The following is a 14974-nucleotide window of genomic DNA, read 5'->3' as shown; positions in this document are numbered from 1 at the left end:
TAGACAATGGAGACCGGGGGCGGGCTGGGCCGGGGGGCAGGGTGAAAATTTCCCCCCAGGCCGGCGCCTACATTATCTTTAAAACGGCCGCTGCGCTGGCTGGCTGTTCATTTTTTTTTTCAGGCTGTGACGGGCGGCCTGAGTCACACAGTGTTAATAGCATCGGCCACTGATTGGCTGGCTCGATGCTGCTGCCCAGCCTGCGCTGCATTGTGGGAGTTGTAGTCCAGCTGCGCTAAAGCTCCTGGAAGTGTGAGTGCAGCAGACTACAACTCCCACCTCCCAGGAGTCTCAGAGGCCGGCCAGGTGTGTGACACGTCAGGGGAGGGGACGCCCAGTGTCAAGAACGTCACGTTGCACGTGACCTGCTGGGCTTATGTAGCTGCCTGTCTGATCCTGCACTGTGGGAGAGACAATGCAGTGTTTCCAGCCTTCCATTATCCTTGTGACAGTTAGAGAAAAAACAGACTGACTTGTCCCGTCCGTAGGACAGAATGATCAGTCTGTACATTTAGGGGCTGGTGGCTGCAGCTGAGCGGTGTGTCTCACACACAGCCCAGCGAAGTTCACTCCCCCCCTCCCAGCAATGGACCAATGGAGTTGTACTGCATACAGCTGCCCCTCCTCCTCTCTCTCCCTGTGTCTGCCTGGCCCGCCCACTCTCCTATCCCGATGTACAGCTGTGAAGAGGAGAGAGGGGGGAGAGAGGAGAGAGGAGGGTGCGCGGGAGATATGAACAGCAGCAGCTACACATTCCAAGCTGTGTGAACTTCCAGCCTCCTCCCTAAATCAGTGAGCTCTGCATTTTTCATTACACATTGATAACTGATCTGTCCCTTTCTCTCCTCTATCTGTCTCCCTCCCCTGCTCTGTTCTTCCAACATCCACTTACCACTAAGCCACTTATGCAGTCCATATATTGATCGCTTTTTTTTGTCATTACACTGGAAAAAAAAATATGATCCAATTCCCCCATCTACACATTCTAGGTGGATGGGGGAATACTCCGACAGTGGACCAGTGGGCGAACCAGGGTTGCTTTCCCGGCAACGAAATTTGATAGCACTGGTCTCTGTCTCCATGGCAACAGTGCATTAGGACCTAGCGCTGGCTACTTGGCGCATTATGTCTGCAGTCTCTGATCACCTCCTGTATTATGTCTGCAGTCTCTGATCACCTCCTGTATTATGTCTGCAGTCTCTGATCATCTCCTGTACTATGTCTGCAGTCTCTGAGCATCTCCTGTACTGTGTCTGCAGTCTCTGATCATCTCCTGTACTGTGTCTGCAGTCTCTGATCATCTCCTGTACTGTGTCTGCAGTCTCTGATCATCTCCTGTACTGTGTCTGCAGTTTCTGATCATCTCCTGTACTGTGTCTGCAGTCTCTAAACATCTCCTGTACTGCGTCTGCAGTCTCTGATCACCTCCTGTACTATGTCTGCAGTCTCTGATCAACTCCTGTATCATATCTGCAGTCTCTGACCATCTCCTGTGGTATATATTTTTTTTTTGGTGGAGGGGGGGGGGGGGGCTGGAACTGGAACTAAGTTGTCTGCTGTGATTAGACTTTGCTGCATGCACGGAGTGTTGTGTTTTTTTTTTAAGAACATATAAAATAAGAAAATTAAGTTCTCCTGACTGCTTGAATTTTTTTAAAGAAAACTGCGCACAGTAACCATGATGCATCGCGGAATCGAATCGTTGACATGATAATTGTAATCAAATCGAATCGTGAGGCCAGTGAAGATGCGCATCTCTAATAGCATAGCCATCATGACAATTTTAAATTTTGGCAGTGGCTGTTTTTTTTTTTTTTCTAGCACCCTCTCCCCACCAGCAGACTTATCTAACACCCTCCCCCCCACCAGCGGACTTATCTAACACCCTCCCCCCTACCAGCGGACTTATCTAACACCCTCCCCCCTACCAGCGGACTTATCTAACACCCTCCCCCCCACCAGCGGACTTATCTAACACCCTCCCCCCACCAGTGGACTTATCTATCCCCCCCACCAGTGGACTAGCCCAACCAATCCCCCCCTCCGGCAGGCACGGCCAGCAGCACAGACACACACAGCCACCTCCTAGACCCCCCGGTCAGTGGTGCGGACTGATCTGGGAGGACACCCGCCCGCTGCATGCCTGCCACTTACCCCATCTTAGTGGTGGGTCAGGCAGCAGGTGAATTGCAGCACAATACATATAGGGGGTGGAGAGGAGAGAGGGGGCGGCGCCCTGGTGCCCCTAATGGGCCTGCATTGCATTTTGGTTCTTCTGCTTTGAATGAAGCCCTCAGTGAGCTGATTCGGTGGTTCAATGGGTCACTTGACTGGATTTGCCCCCCTGGCCTAAGCCTGCCAGCCCTCCCCTGATGGAGACCCATCCCCCTGAATCAAAAATGGTGCAGCCGAAACTGGGAAAACCTCCAAAAACTCCATTACCACCCCCACCAGGCACACTGGAGAACCCAGCAGAGAAAACAGCTGTACTCGGGTGCCTTGCCAAACTCCAGGAGATTCCATACATACATGGACCTGCGTAGCAATAACTGGATGTTGTCTCCCTGTAAATCACATCCTGAGTCAATAAGCCCTCCAGAACCCTCTTAGATGGGCAGACCAGCTCGCTAATCTGGAAGGCTCCAAAAAAACCCAGAGAAAATGCTACTTTAAACAAGGAAACCTCGTAAGCTGATGTACACAATGAACCCAACTGAGAAAAAAATGGCCTTTAAATTATTAAAGGACACGGGCCGCCTAGCATCCCTGTGCATATGTGACCTACGATTTCCTTTTAAAGCCTGTCACACCCAAAAATCCTTGGTAAAATCGACAGAGCCCTGTAATTTGAACAAAAAAGACAAACCTGCCAGTTTCAGTTCAATGGAAAACACAGACACCCCCGTTCCAGGTTTCTGGAAATAAAATTGATGACCAGCAACCGTACCTCCACACCATCCGGATCCACCCATAGCACACCTAACCACCCCCAACCATTCCTGCCATACCTTAGTATAGGCCACAACTTCCCACTTTACAATCAGCCTTTACTTTTATCCATTTACACCTACTAATGGTTACTTCATTTACCCATTACAGGTCACACCGCAATCCCCATTTTTTTTTTACTATCCTGGACACACCTGGGAGAATAGGGATCTGCATTTCTCTGGGGGGTCTGCTTTTGTGCCCCTTTGGGGTATATAACCACCTCAGCTCCTGGGACGGACCACTCCCATTTTCTGTTCATGATGCGTGTCGTCGTTATCTGTTGGCACGTAAATATTGAGGGCCAACAACCATGGTTTGTCCTGTTGTATCTATCTCAACATCAGGACTAACATTTACATTATATGTTTTTACAGATGCTTTACAATATCTGCCCCTGAAGATTTTTTTTTTTTTACACAGTAACATGTCGGGCTTTAATGGATATAGTTATGTGTCCTAGTAGGATATATATCTGAACATGTCATATTTTTCAATCTTTTGTACTACTCTAGGCTGCCAACTGTTATATGAATTAACCTTGTTATTGTTTTCAATTTTTTTCATCAATTTGTTGTTGATATGGGCTGACTATGTATATAACTGTGAATACCATGGTAACATTGTTGTACATATGCATAGATGTGTCAACATTTACTCATTGATTTTCTCTCATGAATTACACCATTGTCATGTATGTATATACTTTGTATCCTAACAATAAATGGATTATAGTCATCTACATGAGTCAACCGCCTCATTTAAAGTCCCAATCTCCTGCCTTGTTTCAAGGAATACCGAATCTACCTGCCATGTGCTGCAACGTGGATAAAAGTATCGCAGACACATTAGATGAAGGTGGCCCCACACACAGGAAATCATCCAAATAATGAATGACGGAATTAAGCCTCGAAATGTTGCAAACCACCCATTCAACAAAGGAGCTGAACGTCTTGAACAAGGCACAGGAAATGGAGCAGCCCATAGGCAGGCAACAATGGATGTAATGTTCCTCTTGCCAGCAGCACCCCAGCAGCCAGAAACTGTCCGGATGGACTGGGAGTAAGCGAAATGATGATTCAATGTCGGATTTAGCCATCAGTGCCCCTTGTCCATATCGACTAACCCAACCAACTGCTGCATCAAAAGAGGTATAAGACACTGTACACGCCTCCGGATCTATCGCATCATTGACTGAACCGCCCCTCAGAAAAGACAGGGGGTGTATAAGTTGAAACTTATGGGGCTCCTTCTTGGGCACCACCCCCAGGGGAAAATCACCAATTCTGGAAAAGGCTTAACCGCGAAAGCCCCACCCATGTGACCCATCGCCACTTCCTTACCCAATTTTTCAGAGACCACCCCAGGATGAAGCAAGACCGACTGCAAATTCCGGGTCATAGGCGGGACAGTAGACAAGGAACATGGGATCTGAAAACTCGCCAAGAAATACGCACACAATAGCCAAGCAGCCTCCTGATCTAGATATCATCGTCCCTCTTGTTAGCAAACTCTCCGAAACGGCCCTTCCCTTTTTTGAAGCAGCGGGACATGGAATAAAAACCTCTGCAACCAGAGCACTCATGTTTAAAATGGTATGCCCCCCAAACTTACAGGATCCCTCATTGTACTGCCAGCAGAAACCCCATTTCTTTGAGGCTGGTTGCCCAGGGGAATCTGTACCACCACCCCCCCCCCCCCCTTTTGAAAAAACTGGTTTGGTACCCTAGCGGAGGACATAAGCCGCATCCAGAGGCTAATGTCCTTGTGGTCTCAGCGAAAGAATGGACGGGTGGCTCTATGCTGTTGGAACTGCTTGTCGTACCGTAGCCATGCAGATCCCCCGTACACTCTATAGGCCTCGCCAATGGCGTCCATGTAACGGAAAAGCACAGAACAGTGTTCAGAGTTCTTCTCCCCAATTATGCTCGCCATAATGGTGAATGCCTGCAGCCAGATAGAGAACGTGCGTGGAATTAATCTGTACTGCCGCTTTTCCGCATCCTCCTTCTTGCTGTCGTTGGGCTTGACCCTATCCAGGTAAAAAAATTTCAGGGGCAGCAAAGAGAAGATCTCCACATACTCACCTCTGCAAGTCTTTTACCTGACTTACGGGTTCAAATGTGCCCCCAACGACCCTTCAAAGCAAACGTAGACCTCACATTTGGCTGCGTCAGAATCTCTTTTTCTCCCACCATCCTGCGATGATCCAACCTTCTCCCCTGACACAGCACCAATCAGCCCAGAGGCCGGGGGCAACACCGTAAGCCCTGCAGTGTTAGTGGGGACCGCCATAACTGGGGGGGCCGTCCCACGGGATCCAGCCCCAGTGCCGTCCACAGCTGACCCGCCACCCGGCGAAACCCATGCTGACATCTGCGGGGCCTGTACCCCTTTGCCCCCTGTAAACTGCTGCACTAAATCCTGTAAACCCCCCAACAAGGCCTGCATTTGCACATGAGACCCTGGGTGGGTCCGGTGCAGGGCTCCTTCTGTGGCACAAATCTCGGGAGGAGGATACTGGAGAAAAACCTCTCCATATCAGCCATGCTGCTCAGGGCACCAGCAGCAGTGATACAGTTGAAACTGTTCCCGTGTCAGCTCCCCTCCTATGCTGCCTGGGGCACCCCACATCTCCTTACATAAGCTAAACCCCTCCCTATCTTGCTGTTCCCCACCAATCATGATTCCCCCCACTTGTCCACTAATCTCCTTAACCCCATGTTGTCTCCCCTCATCACCATGTCATGCTGGCCCTTTGCTAGTTCCTCTTCTCTCCTCTCGCTCTGGGCCTCACTTGACTGACTATGATATCTGCATCGCTGGATAATATGATTGGCAATGGGTTTACATTGTGCAACTCTTTTTTAACAAAGGGTTTGTCAAAAAAGTTTGTGTGTTTATTTTTTTTTATTTTTTTACCATTTGACCTCCAGAAGATTTACCCCCTTTATGACCAGGCCATTTTTTGCAATAAGACACTGTGTTATTTCAACTGACAAACTCCGGCTCGTGCAATGCTGTACCCAAATAAAATGTATGTCTTTTGTTTCCCTACAAATAGAGTATTTGATCCCCTCTGCAGTTTTTACTTTTTGCACTATAAACAAAAAAAGACCAACAATTTGGGAAAAAAACAATATTTTTTACTTTCTGCTACAAAGCAATCCCAAATAGTGTATATTGATTGGTTTGCTCAAATATTATAATATAATCAATATTACGGCGGACAAATCGGACACTAACTGACACTTTTCGGGGAACAGTGGCACTAATACAGTCATCAGTGCTAAAAATATGCACTGTCGCAGTACTAATGTCACTGGCTGGGAAGGGTTCACATCAGGGACAACTAATAGGTTAACTGTGTGCCTAGCTAGTGTTTCCTTACTGTGGGGGAGGTGCTTGTACTAGGGGAAGGCATGGATCAGTGCCCCTGCTTTGTAGAGACACAGGATCTATGCTTTATGTACAGACAGAATGGCGATCTACCTTGTTTACATAGGCAGGTCATCATTCTACCTCTGTTCTGAAGGATCAGTGGGTGCCAGTGGACTTTGAGTCATCGGTACCCGCCGATCAGCTTCCGCATGCTCGCCCTAGACCCGAAAGTGCAGGATCACGTACTAAGTACTTGCTGCCATTTATGTAATTATACCGTCGCCAAGCGGTTAATGAGTAGAGAATGGGAGTATATAACCCTTACTCATTCAAATGGTGTGGTGGTGTTAGTGTAGAGTGCATCAGTATCTATATAAAGTTTTTTTTGTCATCCATCTTCCCTGAACTTACATCCATGTTGTCTCTGTTGTAGTAAAAATGTACTTTCGTAACCTTGAAAGATAAGGTAGCTGAATTGTAACTGTGCCTTAGGCAAATCAAGTTCTTACAAGCGCTGACCAGTCTATTTGATGGGTATTTGAGCAGATAGGAGATATGCGCACACATTCAGTATTACCTAAATTTCTAGAATTTTCACCATGTCCATATAAACTACACCTTCTAATAAACTACTAGAAATATTTCACACATTGAGAAGGTCTCTATGTTATTCCTAGAAATGCACACTTACCAAGGGCATTCTACTTTATACAGTACAAGAAACAATCCTATTCAAACAGTGGTGGTATCTGGGGGGTCCCTTCATTTATAAATGGGGCTTCCAAATTTGATAAGCTGTTGCCCAAAGACCACCAAAACCCCCGGGTCAGAGTTGTGGGGAAAAGGTAATTTTCCTCGTCAACATGAGGTCAAGGTACTTTGCCCTTTTCCTCTGGCAAGGTGCCCTCCCAATGCTGAGCGAGGGGTATGTCACTAGCACACCAGGATCGAAATGGGTTCAAAACTATATTAAGTGATCACATCATGGTTATATTAGTGATGTTTCAGAGCCAAACAAAACCTTTTCATCAGGAATGTGATGTCACATGCCTGATGAAGGGGTCCTGCGTGGAGCCAAAACTTAGCTATAATAATCATAATATAATAATGATGTAACCATTTAGCCACTGTTATGCCTATGCAAGGCAGTCTTTCTCTATTCCCTATGAGACCATATACTGACCATTAGCTGTTGTAATTTTTTCTGTCTTGTTTTGATTAAGCTAAATAAAAAGAAAAAATATCATTGGTCATATAACTTGTAGCTCTGTAGTTAATGCATGTGCAAGTAAAACGTGATGAGTCTCTCCCTTTGCAGTGAAAGGTATACTCAGAATCTGAAGCATCTTCTGTTTTTCTTTAACACACTCTTTGGCCTTTTATTGTTTAACTTTTACTGTTGCATTCTAGCTCTTCAAATTCTGCAGTTTTCTTTGATGCACCACAAACATATTTCACACTGTACATTACTATTATTCATAGGCTGGGCACACCCTACTCACCCTGTGCTGCACAGATTCCTCCTGTTGCTTGGCTGTAGAGAAAGGGGCTGGGGAATCTCTGTCCTCAGTCCCAATCTCTGTCTCAAAAGTGAGACATCAGGGGTCTGTTAAGACCCCTAATATTTCACCAAAGCCACTCCCACAGGGGCTCCTAAAAAATTGTAAAATAAAATAGTAATAAAGAATTATTGTAAAAAAAAATTGTAAAGTATAATAAAAAATAAGATTGGAAAAAAGTAATAATAATAAAAAAATAAAAAAAATAAACTACTGACACCAATCTCTGCCCTACTGACACTGAGCACTTCTCTACTGACACCAACCTTTGCCCTGCTGACATTGTCTATTGTCCTACTGCCCTATATATATATATATATATATATATATATATATATACTGTATATATACACACATACACCTAAGTGTATTTGAGCTCTGGGTTGCACATCCCAATTCAATAAGTATTTAGGTTTGGGGGATGGAGGGGGTGGGGGGGAGATACAGCTGCTGAAACCTGCATGGAATACATTAGGTAAAAGCTATTTGACTTTGGAACCACGTTGACCACATCAGTCCCAGAAGGATTTAACCCTTCCCGACCAGTCGCTTTAATTGACAATTGCGTGGTCGTGCAACATTGTACCCAAACAAAATGTATGTCCTTTTTTTCCTACAAACAGAGCTTTCTTTTGGTGGTATTTTATCACCTCTGTGTTTTTTGGGGTGTTTTTTGCGCTATAAACAAAAAAAGGCTGTCAGTTTTGTAAAAAAAGCAATATTTTTTACTTTTTGCTATAATAAATATCCCCCAAAAATATATAAATAAACCTAATTTCTTCCTCAGTTTAGGATGGTATGTAGTTTTCTACATATTTTTGGTAAAAAATGCAATAAGTGTATATTGATTGGTTATAGCATCTACAAAATAGGGGATACATTTATGGCATTTTTATTATTATTTTTTTTAAATGGCGGCGATCTCCAAATTTTATCTGAACTGCGGCATTATGGCGGACAGATCAGACACCTTTGACACTATTTTGGGACCAGTGACATTTATACAGCGACCAGAGCGACAAATAGCCACTGATTGCTTTATAAATAACACTGGCAGGGAAGGGGTTAACACTAGGGAGCGATCAACGGGTTCCCTCAGTGTGTTCTAACTGTGGGGGGGGGGGGGGGGTGGGCTCACTACAACATGACAGAGATCACTGCTTCCGATGACAGGGAGCAGTAGATCCCTGTCATGTTGCTTGGCAGAACAGGAAAATGCCTTGTTTACACATATATCTCCTTGTTTAGCCTCTCCTTGCAGCAATCACAGGCCACCGGCGAACATCAAACCCACGGGACCCGCGGGCATGCTCCCGGCAGCTCGCGTGCGCCTGCTAAGCAGCAAATTCAAAGGGACGTACGGGTACACCCTTTTGCATGCCTGTGCCATTCTGCCTACGTAAATTGGCGTGCAGCGGTCGGCACTTGGTAATGTTGAACTAAAGGCAAAACTGTTTTTTTTTTTTTGGATAGATGCTTATAATAACTCGATCAATATATATATATATATATATATATATATATATATATATATATATATTTATTGTTTGCCATCTGTGCCATATAGGGAACACTTCAATTCACTTCCTGTCCCACAGCCATAACAGAAAGTGAGAGGGAAAGTGAAAGTGGCAATATTCTTGGTTGTGACCATGGTCACCAAACCTGGTGTGCCCACTTTCACGCCTGATGATATTGCTAAACAGTATAAATCTGTAGGGTGAATCTCCCCAATGGAAGCACAGACAGAAATAAAAACCTGGCAGTCCTTATCCCTCTTCACTCTATCCAAGTCAAAAATAAGTTTTGCCTTTATTTATACTTTAAGTATAGTTTATTGCTGAGATGTTCTTGTTCTGTACTTTCCATACCGCCTACATTTCTTTTGCAGTTTCACACTTGTATACATGAACAATCATTATCTGTTTAGGTTTATTGTACTTGGGGCTTTTTTGCTATTTCTCTGTCTACTCATCTGTAGGCAGGTGTTGGTCTGGGCTCTTGCATACATTTTCATGCAAACTCTCTTATCGGTAGCCTCCTAATTTTAAACTTCCAGAACTGGTAGTTCTGGTTTATCAGATTAGCAAATGAAAACGTTGATGAGAGTTTGATGAAACACAATTAGAAGCCATAGTGTGGGCAGGGCCACTCGCCCTTCATGCGGGGGTACTTTTCACGTGCAGCATGCTGCTGGGACCAGGCAGGGACTGCATTCATGTGAATATCAAACATTATGGTGGTTCCCTGTGCAGTAGAAAATGTCCCTAATCACTACACACCTTAGCTTGATAGATTTTACACTTAGATGGAAAACCACTGAGCTTGTGCCCTCTCCACCAGTCTAACATATCTTTGCCACGTCCCTCCTGTTACATAACGTGGTCTTGCCATGCACCTAGCATGGGCCTCATGAGTACACTAGTTAACTCCTACACTCCCGTACTATGCGGCCAAGGCTATGGGTCTCTGTAATGCAGGTTCGGTCTAGGTTGCTTTGGGAATCGGACCACAGGGGAAGGAGCCAGATCGCCCACCTTTTTGCTACTGGAGGAATCGATGCCTACAGCAAGTACCACGCCTCACGACTGGTTGCAATGTGCCTTGCGCTAGTTTGGTTAACCATAGCTACTGCTTTACTCCTCCAGCTCGCCTTGCCTAGTAGACATTTATAGTTGCTTTGCTTCATATCAGACAGTTGCTTCACTGTCCATAGTTCTTTCATACACCAGGAACCACCATGCAGCCCTTTTAAATTACTTCAGACCAGGCTTAAAACAGTTGATGCAACTTTACTTGGACATTTGGTTATACAGTTCAACATGAACAATATAAATGGAACATCCCCTAACTAGCTCAACTATGCTGCCAAGGCATACCTCAGCAAGGTGATAGTCCACTAGTGGCATCCTCCAACACTTGCTAGTTTTCCAGACTCCCGGTGCCTTTAGATGGATAGAAGGGCACAACAGTCATTTCTGTTGGTGTTTTGCAGCAATCACTACATCTTCTTAAGTAGGTCAAAACTCTGGAACCCGGTCTTTCCCCTTGGTAATATCACGGGCGGATATGCTGGATCCAAAAAGCCCAGGAACAGAGGTGTACAATATTAACCTCTTCCCTAGCCTGGGCAAGCCAACTACCTTAACTAACATTCTGCCGGCAATCTGAGTACCATCATATATGCTTTCTGACCATTTTCTTTTTCAAAGACTGTTTTTCTGTACTTCTGAGCTTTTTCTGTTGCTGTATTTAGTACTTTGACTGCAGTTGGACCCAAAATCTGTTGGAAAGCTGCTGCAGATATGAATCCAAGTCAAGATGGAGCTGGACACATGGTTGAGCCCTTCCTGCTTTATTGGAAGACAACAGTAACACAGAGATTGGAAATGACACCATACCCATGTACTTCCACTAGGAAGAACAATATATTGAGCAAGAATCAACAAAATACTACCACCTAGTAGCAGACCTTCTAACCATAATGTACACTGTAATACATGAAGATGGTTGTTGTAGCTACAGTATCTCACAAAAGTGAGTAGACCCCTCACATTTATGTAAGTATTTTATTATATATTTTCATGTGACAACATTGAAGAAATCACACTTTGCTACAATGTAAAGTACTGAGTTTATAGCTTATATAACATTGTAAATTTGCTGTCCCCTCAAAATAACTCAACACAGCCATTAATGTCTAAACCTCTGGCAACAAAAGTGAGTACACCCCTAAATGAAAATGTCCAAATTGGGCCCAATTAGCCATTTTCCCTCCTTGGTGTCATGTGACTCGTTAGTGTTACAAGGTCTCAGGTGTGAATGGGGAGCAGGTGTGGTAAATTTGGTGTTATCGCTCTCAATCTCTCATACTGGCCACTGGAAGTTCAACATGGCACCTGATAGCAAAGAACTCTCTGAGTATCTGAAAAAAAGAATTTTGCTCTACATAAAGATGGCCTAGGTTATAAGAAGATTGCCAAGACCCTGAAACTGAGCTGCAGCACGGTGGCCAAGACCATACAATGGTTTAACAGGACAGGTTCCACTCAGAACAGGCCTCGCCATTGTCGTCAAAAGGAGTTGTGTGCATGTGCTCAGCATCATATCCAGAGTTGTCTTAGAGAAATAGACATATGAGTGCTGCCAGCATTGCTGCACGGGTTGAAGAGGTGAGGGGTCAGCCTGCCAGTGCTCAGACTATGTGCTGTACACTACATCAAATTGGTCTGCATGGCTGTCATCTCAGAAGGTGATGCACAAGAAAGCCTGCAAGCAATTTGCTGAAGACAAGCACACTAAGGACATGGATTACAGGAACCATGTCCTGTGGTCTGATGAGACTAAGATAAACATATTTGGTTCAGATGGTGTCAAGTGTGTGTGGTGGCAACCAGGTGAGGAGTACAAAGACAAGTGTGTCTTGCCTACAGTCAAGCATGGTGGTGGGAGTGTCATGGTCGGGGGTTGTATGAGTGCTGCCGGCACTGGGGAGCTACAGTTCATTGAAGGATCCATAAATGTCAACATGTACTGTGACATAATGAAGCACAGCATGATCCCCTCCCTTCAGAGACTAGGCTGAAGGGCAGTATTCCAACATGATAATGACCCCAAACATACCTCCAAGACAACTACTGCCTTGCTAAAGAAGCTGAGGGTAAAGGTGATGGACTGGCCAAGCATGTCTCTAAACCCTATTGAGCATCTTTGGGGCATCCTCAAACGGAAGATGGTGGAGGAGCGCAAGGTCTCTAACCTCCACCAGCTCTGTGATGTTGTCATGGAGGAGTGGAAGAGGACTCCAGTGGCAACCTGTAAAGCTCTGGTGAACTCCATGTCCAAGAGAGTTAAGGCAGTGCTGAAAAATAATGGTGACCACACAAAATATAGACACTTTGGGCCCAATTTGGACATTTTCACTTAGGGGTGTACTCACTTTTGTTGCCAGCAGTTTAGACATTAATGGCTGTGTGTTCAGTTATTTTGAGGGGACAGAAAATTTACTGTATGTCTGTAAAAATAACATGTTATTTTGGGAACACATTTATTTTAGTTAAATATAAGTGTTACTGATAACAGAACGGGTCTGTACAGTGTTTTAGGTTTAATTCTGCAATTAAGCAAAGTTTCACTTTCTAGACTCTTCCATTTTCAGGCTGCATACGTTGCATGTTTTCTAGTATAGACATACAAAAATCTGTTCCACTAAATTATCTAACTACAGGAATTAAATCTACACATATACACACAGTAGTAATTATGATTATCTCTTCCGGAAAAGAGGATTTAAAGGTGAGAAGTGTGATGAAGAATAGGTTTTAGTCTCTAATCCCTGTATTCATAAAGTAAGCTGTAGGTTTCTTTTTTAATCAACCAGATTTGAAAAAGCAGGTGACAACGTTGAGATATTTTCAGCTACAGCCGACTCACAACATAAATCATTTTAATGACAATTTATTAAAAGGCAAATGAATTATTCTTGCAGTTGATGGGGCTTTTTATCGCTTCTTTAACAGCTCTGATAAAACGTTCCTTTGCGTTATGCTTTATCTGAGCTTTTATGGCATCAAGTAATTTATGAGTTTTTGTATTTTCAGGGGGCTAAGAAAAAAACTCAAAGATGACAATCTCTTTTCTTTTTTTCTTTTTTTTTTTTTTTTTTTTTTTTTTGAGCAATTGGAATTACGACCTTGTTTCTAGCACTAAATGATTCTGAAAAGAATTGTGTAAAAATTATGTATGATACCGACTTTAAGTGCAAACATTGAACAGCACGTATATCAGATGTCTTTGTTTTTTTTTCCATTTGCTAATATATCATATTTAATCTCCCTGATAACTCTTCATGGTTTATCACCCACTACAAAATTATGTTTAGCACCCTGACACAAGAAACCCAAATGTAAAAGCTGTTGGTACTCTAGGATAATGAACTGCTAATAAATCTATCTGGACGTTGGATTGAAGATTTGTTAGGCAGAGTACATTGTTACCAACAGGCTACCTAATTAATAATACTTTTTATTGTTTTTCAATTAACCACTTCAATACCGGGCACTTAAACACCTTCCTGCCCAGACCAATTTTGAGCTTTCAGCGCTGTCACACTTTGGATGACAATTGCGCGGTCATGCTACACTGTACCCAAATGAAATTTTTATCATTTCTTTCCCACAAATAGAGCTTTCTTTTGGTGGTATTTGATCACCTCTACAGTTTTTTATTTTTTGCTAAACAAATAAAAAATGTTTTTGTTCCAGTTTCAAAACTTTGTAAATAAGTACGTTTTCTCCTTCACTGATGGGTACTGATGGGGCTACACTGACGGGCACTGATAAGGCGGCACTGATGGGCACCGATGAAGTGGCACTGATGAGGTGGCATTGATGGACACTGATATGTGGCACTGATAGGCGACACTGATAGGCACTGATATGCGGCACTGATGGGCACTGATAGGTGGCACTGCTGGGCGACACGGATGGGCACTAATAGGTGGCACAAATTGGCACTGATAGCTGACACGGATTGGCATGGATAGGCGACATGGATGGGCATGGATAGGCGGTACAGATGGCCATGGATAGGCGGCACAGATGGGCATGGATAGGCGGCACAGATGGGCATGGATGGGCACTGATAGGTGGCATGGATGGGCACTGATAGGCGGCACAGATTGGCACTGATAGGCGGCAATGTATTGTATTAACTGTACTGATGGATGCCAATCAGTGCCAAACAATAATGCATGCCAATCAGTGATGCCCATTGTGGGCACTGATTGGCATCCATTGTGGGCACTGACTGGAATCCCTGGTGGTCTAGGGTGGCATACCTTGTGCTGGGCATCCCTGGTGGTCTGGTGGCATCCCTGGTGGTCCAGTGTGGACATCCTCGGGGGGGCTGCGCTGATAATCAATCAGCACAGACCCCCCTGTCAGAGGAGCAGCCGATCGGCTCTCCTCTACTCGCGTCTGACAGACACGAGTGAGGAAAAGCCGATCATCGGCTCTTCCTATTTACACTGTGATCAGCCATGATTG

This window comes from Lithobates pipiens, unplaced genomic scaffold, assembly GCF_037356315.1.
Source record: "Lithobates pipiens isolate NorthernLeopardFrog02 unplaced genomic scaffold, aLitPip1_a1.2 Scaffold_18, whole genome shotgun sequence".
Taxonomy (NCBI): Eukaryota; Metazoa; Chordata; class Amphibia; order Anura; family Ranidae; genus Lithobates; species Lithobates pipiens.
The sequence above is the reverse complement of the archived record's forward strand: the minus strand, read 5'-3'. Positions refer to the sequence as shown.